Source organism: Salvia hispanica, chromosome 1, assembly GCF_029641045.1.
Source record: "Salvia hispanica isolate PSC_SH4W2 chromosome 1, Shi_PSC_v1, whole genome shotgun sequence".
Taxonomy (NCBI): Eukaryota; Viridiplantae; Streptophyta; class Magnoliopsida; order Lamiales; family Lamiaceae; genus Salvia; species Salvia hispanica.
Window position 1 is genome coordinate 21,148,431 of NC_142692.1, and position 13,462 is coordinate 21,161,892.

Consider the following 13,462-nt stretch of genomic DNA (forward strand, 5'->3'; position numbering starts at 1 on the left):
TCACAGTAACACACGAGGGTTTTTCTTAAAAGACCAGAGCTTACTAAGTTCTTTTGTGAGCTAAGAGTTCGATTGCAGACTAAGTTCTTTCGTCGTTCCTAATTCATTATTCATCATTCAGCATTCATCATTCCATTCCATTCCAGTCTAGTGTCGGGGAGGTGGTAGTCTCCCACGGTCACCCATCATTCCATTCCACTCAAGTGTCGTGGAGGTGGTAATCTCCTACGGTCACCCATCATTTCATTCCATTCAATTCCAGTCATGTTTCGGGGAGGTGGTAATCTCCCCCCGGTCACCCATCATTCCATTCCAATCAAGTGCCGGGGAGGTGGTAATCTCCCCCGATCACCCTTGATTCCATTCTCGGGGAGGTGGTAATCTCCCACGGTCACCCATCATTCCATTCCATTCAAGTGTCGGGGAGGTGGTAATCTCCCACAGTCACCCATAGGTGGTAATCTCCCACAGTCACCCATCATTCCATTCCAATCAAGTGCCGGGGAGGTGGTAATCTCCCACGGTCACCCATCATTCCATTCCAGTCAAGTGTCGGGGAGGTGGTAATATCCGACGGTCACCCATCATTCCATTCCATTCCATTCATTAAAACAAACATTTAGGGCATGGCAACAACTTGAAAAGAATCATAGCTTCAGCTTGAGAAAAGATGATATTTCATTATTTCGCAACTATTTGATTTATATCCACACTAATATGCTGGATATTAAAAGAAAGCCCACGTAAGATCATGTCTTAAATAGAAAGCTCACTAAAATATACTACTCATAAAAACTGTAAACATACTTTAAACTGAAAGCTCACTAAAACACTTTAGTTCAAAAGTCCACCTGATATGATCATTCCTCAATTCATTTACTCGCGTTGGTCTCACTTGCCCTTGAGCAATTTATCCTCACTTGATGGATCCTCGGTTTATGCGGCTGTTCCTCCGTGTTGCCGCTCCTCTCCTCACCCTCTTCTCTACTCCTCGCTGAAACTCTTATGTTTGTGAAATCTTGGGGTGCTAAGAGGAGTGGGAGAAGAGTGGTTTTGGGTGGTTATATAGCCAAATTTCTTGGGTGTTTGTGACTAAAACTTGGGGACAAAGGATCCCATTTTGGGGCTACCAGCTCTATCTCCTTTTGGCCTTGGTATAATGTTTCTTTACTTAATTTGTGAAAGTCTTGGGAAGGTATCTTTGATGAGATTATGACCCTTGTTACTTTTTTTTCTCCTTCACTCTTGGCAGGATGATGATGCAATGCATTGTCTAGTACAACTTGACATTTTACCATTTTGATGAAGCTCCAAGATTCTACTTTTTGTTGATCCATTTCTAATATCCTTTTGGTGTATCACCTTTGCAGGATCCTTGGTGTAACTTGACGGTCCCTTTGGAGCTTTGTGGGGGTGGAATCGAGGGGAGAGAGGAAAAAGAAGAATGGAATCTTTTGTGTAGCTAGGAAGGGTAGAGTAGCTTGGGATGTGTTGTCCCTTTCATCCATATATCTCAACTTGTAGCATGTCTTGTACCTTAATACACACGTATATTCTACATTTCTAAATCAAAAGTATTTTCTCCACTTTACCCTTGAAATAATACTTTTCTCGCACTTTATTATTTCGAAGTCGAAAATACAACGAGAATTCTACGATCACACGTCTTCTAAACGGAAAATTAATTAAGCTAATAAATCCGATTTATCTCGTAAGAAAGGAACGAAATTCCGGAGCGTCACATTTTCATTCCAATTTTTATGTACACAAGAAAAATAAAAATTCAGCTAAAATTTGTAATTTTAGCGTTTAATTCCCTTTTATTATTAGGCCATAGTTACCATCCATTTCAATAGACAAATTCGGTCCACATTAAATGTCCTAATTCTTATTTGGACGATCCCAAATAAATGTCTAATTTTACTTTTACTATTTTAATAAGTGGACTCACATTCTATTAACTCATTCTGCTCACAATTATCATTAAATTAATATACAAAATGGGGTTCACCCTTCCATTAATTTTTTTCCACCCATTTTCTTTTATAAAGTTAAACAATTTGTCAAAACTTGCACTAATCAAATATGAGACATCTAATGGGTGGATGTTGTAGATTAGAAAAGATAGAGAAAGATTAGAAAAGATAGAGAAATATGAGTGGTCTTTTCATTATAAAGACATAGGATAACGAGAAAGAGAGGCTGAGAGGATTGCAGGAGAAGCAGCGATATAAAAAGTTAGTAGCTTCCAACCTAGATGACGTGGCCAGAGATACAAGGCTATTCTTGTCGTTGACTCGATACATTACATTATACTTATCATATGTTTATTACATAGCGTAAATTGTTGATTTTGTGTCGATACTAAGTGTTAAAAGAGAATGCAATATACATATGTGGGAAATGATTTGTCGTTATTTGTCTCATATTGTAAACAGTGAGTACATTTCTTTGCAGACAAATATTTCCAGACAAACTAGGTAATTTTTGTCCATCTATTGTCATGCTCTTTGAATTTATTTGTTAATGGTGTTCAGAGGGCCAACGAACATAGGGTTTCGATTGAGCACTTTAGAAAAATTGAAGATTCAATTGCGACAACTTTTGTATCGGTACAATTTGGAATATGCATATGCCTCTTAACTTTTGAATACACATTATGAGAATATTTCTGAATGATTCGTGTATGGGTTTAGTAGCCGAGATGTTGTACATTATACAAAGTGATTTGCACCTCTTTTTCCCGTATCCGTCAACATAAATAGAGAAGATGGAAGTTGCTTCAGTCTTGTTCAAAATATTTGGGGTATGTGTGCAGAAATTGATCCATAGTAATGATGCACGTATATCGTGAAGCTTTGGTTGCGGATTATTTCGAAAGCTGGTCGTCAAGTCGGGATACAGATTTGTATTTGCATGATGAGCCACTGATAAGGGTACGAAACTTGTTATAATTATATGATCATTTGAGAATTGCATATGTTCGAACTAGATAGGTTGTAGTATTTTCAAAAGGGCTACTATGCCCTCTCTTGTAAAAAAAAAAGTTACTAGCTTTATTCCATCCTTACCTTTTGACATAAAACTAAACGATAAAAAAGTAATTGTATATTGGATCCATGCCGAAATAAACCTTTTGACATAAACTAAATGATAAAAAAAGAAAGAAAAAGGTAATTGTATATCGGATCCATGCCGATGATAAGACTAATATATAAAAAGAATAAAGCATAGCAAAACAAAATTATCGAAGACCTCAAAATTAAAGGTTAGGGCAAAGTGGAGGACCCATTTTCAATAGAAGTTACTCCCAAGTAGAGTAGTGATTTGTTTTACTCTCTTCTGATTAAATTAAATCATGGTCTCCTATAATAGTAGTTTTAATTTATCCAATAAAAAGAAATTAGGGGACAAAATAAGTATAGATCATCAATGGTCCATTGCTTTGACTTCAACAAATACAGCCAATTTAGAATTAACAAAGCTTATCTTTGAATTCAACTAATGAGAATGAGTATAGAAGCTTCATTAATCTATTAATGTCAATATTATAAGCCCCTTGTACCCTACATGCAAATCGATACTATACCAAGAAAAATACTAAAATCCCTAAAATATTTGGCTTTAATTACAAGCAGCTCCCCTATTTTTATGATCTTGTTAAGTTTATTTTAAATAGATATATATTCAAATAGTATATACTGTATTAAAAAAGGTTTTAAGACTGAACTAATATCATCTTAATTATAAACCTTTGAATTACTTGAGTCCACGTTTGATCAAGACTGAACAAATATTAAAAATAATTAACGCCATATTTATGCAGGTTCAGCAATGGATCTGGAGGCCCCCATATACATATCAAGGCACTATGTAAATAAGATCTGTGTGTGTGTGTGTGTGTGTGTGTGAATAACATAAGATATGTGTATAAAATCAAATTAAACACATTGTACCTTGAAATTGTAGCTTTCTCTTGCAGTGATAATCAGACAAGATGGAGTGGTTCATGATGGTGAAGATGGGCACATGAAGAACTAACTCTTTCATGTTGAAAAATGGTGCGCGCGCGTGTGTGTGAGTTAGTAGTGCACGTGCCCTGCTTCTCCATCGCGCTCATCACTCACCTTCAATCCCCAACACACCTTACTTCTCAAACTATGTGAGGTGGGTTGAATGTGTTGAGGTTGTATACTACATAATATAAAACCTTGATTCCCAAATATTTATAGCAAAAGTGGAGATATGGAACTTCAATAGACATTATTACCATGCTACTGTTCACTTATACATAAGTGAGTATCGATTTAATTAGCACTAAAAACCCTACTCTATAGTTGAAATTAGCAAGAATTAACCCTTTTTTGAGGGCATTGTAGAGAAGAATAATGGCAAAGACAATATGCCCCTGAGCTGGATATTAAAGAATGAAAACAATTAGTACTACTTTGAAGTGGGACCTTGAATTTACAACCTAAAAAAGTTTTTCCATAAATAAATAAACAGGACCACCCATGACGTTAAGACATTAACCTTAAATAAAAAATGTGACATTTTTCCAACATATGCTATTGCAAACCAACTGTAGATTAATTTCTTGGTGGTGAGTCTTCATCAACATTTTCAATTGTAACATCCATTGTTTTCTACTTTATATACTTAAAAATTAACCTTATTGTTAACGAAGAAAATTACTCCTATAAGCTTATACTCCAGTCCCATTAAATATGAAATATTTGGTTTTTGTCACATGATTTTATGTAGTGTTATTTTGTAAGGTATGAAGAGAAAATAAAAAGAGAAGAAAAAGTAAAGATAATATTGTTTTTATTTTAGGAAAAGTTTTATTTTTTAATGGGATAATTTAAAAAGGGAAACGTTGTAATTGGACAGGGAGATGGAGTACATGACATATTATAGTTATCCACATGAAGTTGACTGTTGATATATCAACAACATGTGCTAATGACAAAATGATTTGTATTTGGATTCATAAAAGAGGAGCACTAGATTTATGTATGTGGATATCAAATCGTTCATCTAACAGAAAAAATGAGATAAATATTTAAAATACATATACTCTATTCATAAGCAACTAACCTGAAAATTCATATATTTTCTAATGGTGCCAGCACCTGAGATATATATAAATAAGCTCAATAAAATATGTTCAAGTATTAAGGCTCTTTCAATTGGTCTATTACAACCTCTTTTTTAGGCCATCTGCAGATTCTGTATACCAAACATTTTTTTGCTATTTTCACCTAAAATCGATATCTCTTTAATTATCTCAACCCTTTCTGGCTGTTTCATTTCATTTCACATTTTGTTTGTTTGTCATGAATCACAAAAAAAGTTTGTTTACAGACATTTTTTCTCTTACAGCGTTTTGGACAAATTTGTTGTACACAACTTCCTTGAAAGTTAATAAATTTCTAGCAATTTTTGGAATGAATGTATTAATTTTGTTTGGTGAGATTTGTCCAACAATATTCATTATTCGGAAAGTATACATTCACTCTTGCAACTTAATTTTTCTCTTGATTAATTGAATTTCATTACTTTATAAAAGAAAGAAACTTGAGATACTTAATCATGGACGAAAAGACGAAAAGAGTATTTCACAATACTTAGCCCCAACATATTTTTAAAATGTGCATATAATAATCCTCAGATGGTCGTTTACCTTAATACAGGAGTTTGAATAATGTACTGACAGTGTTGGTGATGTTACTTAATTATTATCATAATATTTGGTCCTTAAATTATGGAATTGCATAATATAGAACTTTTTAATTTTCCTAGTCACATTCAATCTTACTAAACACTGTATATGTCTTGAAATAATTAACATCCTTTTTTTTCTTCTCTTGCATGCTTTATTGATTTGATGTAGCTAGTCATAGATGCTGCTTGTGAAGAAATTTTTCCTCTACATTATCTTGATTTCAATTTCAGTCACACAATATTTTTTGAGCTTATCTGGATGCAATAGTGCATACTCGATTTACGGAATTATATATGATATACCGTTACATTAGGAAAAATTGCCAAATAAATTATACTCCCCCCTATCCCCCAAAAATTCGTCACCATTTGACTAGGCACGGATTTTAAGAAATGTAATAGAAAGTGAGTTGAAAAAGTTTATGGCATATGGGTCCTACTTTTATATATTAGTTTTGAAAAAGTAAATAGGTGACAAATTTTCAGAGACGGGGGAATACTAAAAATGGAGTAATTATATTTTGAATTTTTTCCATACGTTTTCAAAAATTGAAATGATAAATCATCAAGTTTCTGAATTTTACCATTATCTCACATATCGTTTTTCCGATGAAACCAGCAATAATGTCATAACTGATAACCAGATCTATCTACTTGAACAAAACGGTGATGACACATAATGGCGTTGGTGGTTTACCAAAGAAATGATGGTAAAATAATTGCAAAATCTAGTTGTCGCATCATCGCGGGTTTTAATTATTCTTCTTGATTTATTTGACAATTTTGCCATTGGAATAATATATACTCTCAACCCTATTTTTTTCAAGGAACAGAAAACTCGATACCTTTAGCATTAGATATTACCTCCTTGCCAATGCAAACTCAACCCTATTGATTTGATACAAGTATGTGAGAAATTAGGTAACGAATATAAGTTTGACCTAACGCTCTCAATCGACATAAATTTTTTGGTTAACTAGACATCCACATATCCCATAAAAGGATTGTGAAAATCTGCATCAGCCTATCAGAAAATCAAATGAAAATTAATCTAACTCTGCGGCAGAAAATGGTCCAGGCTGGATATAGAAAAAAGTAAAATGTTCAAAATATTTGGTGGTGGGATACATATACAGATATGCAAATACTTTATGTTTGCTTCTTAGGAATTCTAGTAATAAAAGTGTTCATATATTTTTACCTAATCTCATCACTAACTAACATAGTACCTTTTCAAAATTTCTCTCCAATTAAAATTTTACTGATTCTTCAACAGTGACATGTCCTAGTCACATTATTACTATTGTGAGACTTACTAGTTTTCAACACCCGAAATAATGCAATCAATGATTTATGTATATGTCTTAAAAACACACTGCATTTTGTTGTATATATGAATTATTTTAATTCAAAGTATTAAAACAGTACTGTTATGGAGATGTCAATTTATACGAAATAAACTTGACATCAAAAAATTTTAATGGAATGATTCTTGTGAAAGGAAGTTGCACTAGTGGTTTATGAGTTGATGCACTCCATAGGATATATTCAGCATAAATATAATATCATAGAAATAGGCTTACAATTAATTAAAGGATGTAGACATTCCATGTTTTCAAAGTTGAGTGGGATGAGTGTGAAGTGATGGGATGTAACTTAAATACTTGGAGTTGCTAAAATAATTAATTACCGAAATATTGTCTCTATTATAAGAATCATTGAAAATTGAAAATTGAAAATAAATGATACTCCTATAATTGATCAAAATTGGGACATCATAAATCATAATATATCTCTACTAATAAAGACCCATAAAAAAATAAAAATTATAAGTAGGACACAATAGTAAACTGAGTGTGTTATATTGCTTATTTTTTAAGTTTCTAACTCTGCTTATCATTAACGCAGTGTATTAAAAATGCCAACACGATGATATTAAAATATCGACACATTATTATATTGAAATGTCAACAAAATTATGTATTGATATTTTAATGTCATCGTGTTGACATTTTTAATACACTGCGTTAATGAGTTAGTAAAATTAGCAACTTAAGAAAGTTAGCAATTTCACACCTCATAGTAAACAAGTTTAAGTGTGATTCCAAATGTTAATAAATAATTTTCGATTAAACACATTAGTCTAAAATAAAGATTTTTTTATGGATAAATCCACAAATAAATTTAAATTTTATGACCGCGCTACAAAGAACTTGAACCGAGACCTTTAGCATGAGGCATTATTATGAGCCCTATGTCTAATATATAAAGTGACTTTTTATCTGAAATCTGCAGATAATTATTACATATTTACTCAACCATAATTGACTGAAATTAAAACCTAAACATGATACGTACTACATATTTTCGCAATCATCTAAAAATAGAGACTTTAAGATGACATAGAAATTTATAAGAAAAAAATAGAAAAAAAAATTTATTAAATAGTATTAATGAATAATAAGATTCACTTTACGTTGAATTAGGGATGTCAATCGGGCTAACCCGTTCGGGTTCGGGCCAGCTCACTCGGGTCGCCGGGCTATTTGGGTGCGGGCCATTCGGGTTATGGATTTTTTCGGGTCATAAATTTTCAACCTTAACCCTAACACGTCGGGTTTTGGGCTAACCCATCGGGCTATTTGGGCCTAAAAGCTTTCAAAAATAATCTCTTGTATCAAAATTTTCTTCTATAAAATGATTTTAAATTTTAGATACTTTTTTCTTTTTAGTTTAGAATCATATAAAATCTTCAAATTTTCATAGTTTTCTTCAGTAATACTTGAAAAGAAACCTTTCATCTCGATCAACTACAATATAAATTAAAGCTTGTGTTCGTGTCATTATTATGACATTGTTCGTAACTAATTCTTTATGAAAATTAAAAATCATATCTTACATGAATCATTATTAAAATGATAAATGTATTAAGATTTTGATGGGTTAGTTCTTAATTTTGTCTTGATTGGCTTTGGTGGTGGTAAGACACTAGTAGCAGATGATGGGACGATGCAATAATGAGTTGAGATGCAACTTGAAAGCTGATATTGTGGAATCGAGTGAAAAAGTGCAGAATGAAGATTGAATAAGACTAATGATTGTGTAGAATGAAGATTGAGGATTCAAAAATATAAAAAAAAATCCTAAAACTTAATATTTTATAATTAAAACTCACAACGCATCGGGCCGACCCGCAACCCGTCCGGGCCAACCCGTTTAGCCCGTTTTGTATTCGGGTAATAAAATTACAACCCTAATCTGCTCATATTACCGAGTTGTTCGGACCGGCCTACGAATTTCGGGTTGAATTGACATCCCTACATTTAATGGCGAAGCCATGTGGATAGATGGGGCTCATGGTGCACCTCCCATTTGGCTATAAATATATTAAAATATTAGTGTAGTTGGTCTCAGCTTGCTATAAAAAAATAAAAATCTTTGCTCATGAGGTCTCCTGGTTGACACTTCATTGTTGAATCCTTATTTTTAAAACACACAATTAATTAACTAATTTTTAGTACCTCTTCCATTTTAAGATAGTTGATTCGTATTCTCTTTTTAGACTGTCTTTAGAAACTTGAGTTAATTTCTATTTTGGCAAAAAATTTAACTTTTCTTTTACTTTATTTTTTCTCTCTTTCTCTTACTTTACACTCTCCACTTTAATCTTTAATACTTTAATCTTTAATACATTAATTTCTTATATCTCATGACCAAAAGGAATGCCTCAATTACCTCGACTCCTTTGAGAGGAAGGATTATTATTTGTTGTTTTCGTCTTAATTCTTAAACTAAATTTAACTTTTTATTATTTTCAATATATCCACTGTAAAAAAAAGACCCCCAATTATTAACGATTATTTGGGCCTCTGAATACCAATATTCTGGCTTCACCTATGCAAGAAAGCATGACCTTACTATTTATGATTATAATAGCATTAGTTAATATTTGAGCGTCTTCTATGGAAAACCAATGGAGTCACATCCAAATGTTTATTCCTTAAAACTACGATCATCTAAAGATATTAAGATTATTTATTGAGTGAACAAGGTGCTAGCCCGAGAGAAATTCAAACATGGGAGTCAACTCTCAATAAGGTAGAGAAGAGATTAGCATGTTCGAAGGTGAAGAATCTCCCAAAGTGCTATTTTAGCATTTTTTGTATGCCGAAGAAAGTGGCAAGTCGCATTATTCAACTGCAGAGACGATTCTTGTTGGGATAAAAGGATAGGGACAAGGGAGGCAACTTAATTGACTAGAAAATAGTCAAAAAACCACAGGAGCAAGGGGGCTTAGGAGTTATAGATGTTGGGTACAAACCCATCTCACATTGTATGAGTGAGAGAAGTTGGAAGATGTATATAATTCTTGTCCAACCCCAATTAGTTTGAGGCCTTTTGAGAGTGATCCAAAAACAAATCCGTGAGGGTGATCCAAAGCGGACAATATCAAACTAATGTTACAATCGGCAATCCTCCCTAACGGTGTACATTATAATAAGGAATGCCTCCTTACTTTTATAATGGTGGTGAAGGTTTGCGAATGATCAAAGATTATTATGGAAGGAAATTGTTGATTCCAATCATAATATCAAATATCTAGAGGATTTGCAAAGTTAAGAGTGTAGAGCAACATTAGCAAATTTTAAGAGTTTCAGCAAGATCAAACACCCAATGGAGGTGTCTTCATGTGCTGCACAAATTGGCCATACAGTGCCAGGAGAAACCCGAGGAAATCCCCGAGATATTTCGGAAAAAAGGTTTCAATTCGCAGGCCTTTTGAAATTTGAAATTAATTTCGTTGGCCTTTCAAAATATGGGACCGTAGCATGCGAATTTTTTGAAATAAGGGATTTTTGAATTTTAACTATTTTCTCTTCCTTTTTCTAAATACTTTTCTAACAATATTTAAGAATCGACCAAATTACCCTCTAATCCACAAGAATTTTGATTATTTTTTACTCATTATTTTCACCACCGCCGCTGCACTAATTTTTTTCCAGAAGCCAAACCTTTCTCCTTCATCACATTCATTTCTTCAAACGACGAATTTCCATTACTTTAATCATGGAATCTTGGATGAGCCACGATTCCCGACATGGATTTCTTCTGGTTGGAATTCTGGGAGACCGATTCAAACCTTAATTTCCTCTCCTCCTCACTTGAGTTGAGGAGCATTATGTCGGAGGAGATCACGTTTCTCCACCGACTCTTCAGCACCAAGATCTTGTGGTTCAATCTGTGCATCGGCGGCATGCTCTCCGGCATCGGCGTCCTCTCTCTCTGCCTCGAGCTCGAGCTCGAGATTGGAATCCGGCGGCGGCGGCGGATTGTGTAGGAACTGGAGACTTGCGGAGAGATCGTCGGTGGTGCCGTGGAGGCAGCATAGGGGGCAGGTGCAGTTCGTTTCGAGCCACTGGTCGATGCAGCCGATGTGGAAGGCATGAATGCATTTGGGGAGGAGGCAAAGGATGCCGGCATCGTCGAATTTGGCGAGGCAGACTGCGCATTCGAGGCTGAAGCGGGAGCTGAGAAGGGAGGAGAAGCGGAAGAAAGGGAGGGCTTCGATGGGGGATTTGTCGAGGCCGAAGGCGGATAGGGAGGGAGGGGGGATGGTGTTGGCGGCGGCGGCGGCGGTGGTGATGGAGGCTGAGGCGAACGTGGCGTAGAGGATAGCAAAATAGAATATGGAAGATCGGTGATTTTGATTTGCAAAATTTAGTAAATAAAATTGTTGTGAATAAGTAGATTAGAGAAATAATATGAAATAAGAAGAGAAAACATATAAAAATTGAAAATCCCTTGTTCCGAAAAATTTGCATGCCACGATCCCATATTTCGAAAGGTTAACGAAATTAATCCCAAATTTCGAAAGGCCTGCAAATTGAGACCCTTTTTCCTAAATCTCTCGGAAATCCCCTACCAGATCATATTCTGAGTACTGTTAAGTGATATGCCTCTTTAGCTATATTGGTGGGCCCAATTCGTCTAGTCCTTGTAGTTAGTTATTTCCTATCATTTGTGGAATCTAAACATTTAAAACAAGGTGGCTTGTTTGTCCACAATCATAGTTATTTTCGCTTTTCATTCAATAACTTAATCGCCTCAAACCTCTATTAAACCAAGATTTCTTTTATGTTGTACTTTCACTTGTTTGTTACTACCGCTCAGAGAAGCGATAGTGAAGTCGAATTGTTCATCTTAGTTTGAGTTACATAATGTCACTTATTCATGTATCTTAAAGCAATCTAAGTTCTTGGTGAGAAGCCCTAGTTAACCACTCCTAGAATTTTATGTTTAACAATTTTACTTGAAAATGTTGAACTTGCTTTTAACTCAATGCATGATAAGTCAACATTGGTAAATCCTCTCCTTTTCATCTGCTTCTTGTATTCTAATAAGCTTCGAGGGAGTGGTTCCCTTGGCTAGGTTTGTTGGTTATGTCCTCGAGATCGTATACTTGAACGGGATTGGCTCTGTTCCCGAATGTTGTTGCGAGTCTGTTGCATTGCCTTGGCTGCTTGGGGATTGGAATTGATTTTTGTTGACTTTTGGTCGAGGGATAGAGGGTGATATTGGAATGATGATGAAATTTTTCTAAATTCCAAACAAAATTGGATCAATTTTTGTGGGTTTAGATCGAACTCTAACTTTAATACCATGTTTAACTCTATTGAATTATCTGGATTGTATTGTATTAATGAGAATTTGAGATTCATCCTTTATATAGGAATGAATCGTAGTGTACAAGAAATAGAGAATATACACCTAACAACATACTTGTTCTAAAAGGTAAGTAATCCCCCAATTTCCTGTATGAATATTCTGTCACATTTGGTATGATTCTACTTCCCTTTTCTAACAAACCCATCTATTTGGTGAATTTATTTAATACATCAAAATATGAAAAATAAGATGGACCGAAAATATAACACAGGTAAGATTAGGGCTGGGGAAAAAATACCGAAATGTCGAAATACCGGCCTTATCGTACTGAAAAAATACCGAAAATACCGAATTTTTGTACCGTGACTTTCGGTACGGTATGATACCTTACCGAAAAATTCCGGTAAGGTAATGGTATGAATTTTCAAATACCGCGGTATACCGGTGCATACCGAAATTCGGTATATACCATAAATTACGGTATAAAATATATTATATATTTTAAAATTATAAAATCTACTGTGAAATATAAATATAATTATAAATAAATTATATTTAATTTATTTTTAAAATTATAAAATATAAATAATATTCTGAAAACTCTAATTTTCTATTTTAGTTGATATTGAAAGTTAGGTATATCGCAAAAGTAAGGTATACTGAACTTCGGTACGGTATATCGAAAATGAGGTACGGTATCGGTATGGAAATTCTTCATACTGAAAAATAAGGTATACCGAAGTCCGGTATACCGAAAACTTTGGTAAGGTAAAGTTATGACTTTTTCGCATACCGTATTTACGGTAAGGTATACGGTATGGTGGTTTCGGTAAGGTATACCGTACCTACCCACCCCTAGGTAAGATAGGTGAGTGATCAATTGCTAATTCACTCTCTAGTTACCAACTACAACTAATTTAAGATCATAGGATTTTAGAAATCTAGTGGTCTAAAATTTGCCACTAGTAATTTTCGTTTTTATTAATTAAATCGAAAAAGATAAAAAAAAAAAACTATTAGTTTAAGGTTTTGGATGAAAATGTCAATATAGTGTTTTGAAAATATCAAT

At 34.1% G+C, this 13,462-nt stretch overlaps 1 long non-coding RNA gene and 1 pseudogene across 1 annotated transcript; both read right to left on the bottom strand.

Annotated features, from left to right (window-relative positions):
* Positions 1-2,562: 2,562 nt before the first annotated feature.
* LOC125220191 (uncharacterized) lies at positions 2,563-4,396 on the bottom strand. The gene is made up of 2 exons (XR_007176335.2): positions 3,957-4,396; positions 2,563-2,927 (listed from the first exon to the last, which is right to left on the bottom strand). It is a non-coding gene; the product is annotated as an uncharacterized LOC125220191 (long non-coding RNA).
* A 6,184-nt stretch (positions 4,397-10,580) lies between these two features.
* LOC125221045 (E3 ubiquitin-protein ligase ATL42-like) lies at positions 10,581-11,467 on the bottom strand (annotated as a pseudogene).
* Between the last annotated feature and the right edge of the window lie 1,995 nt (positions 11,468-13,462).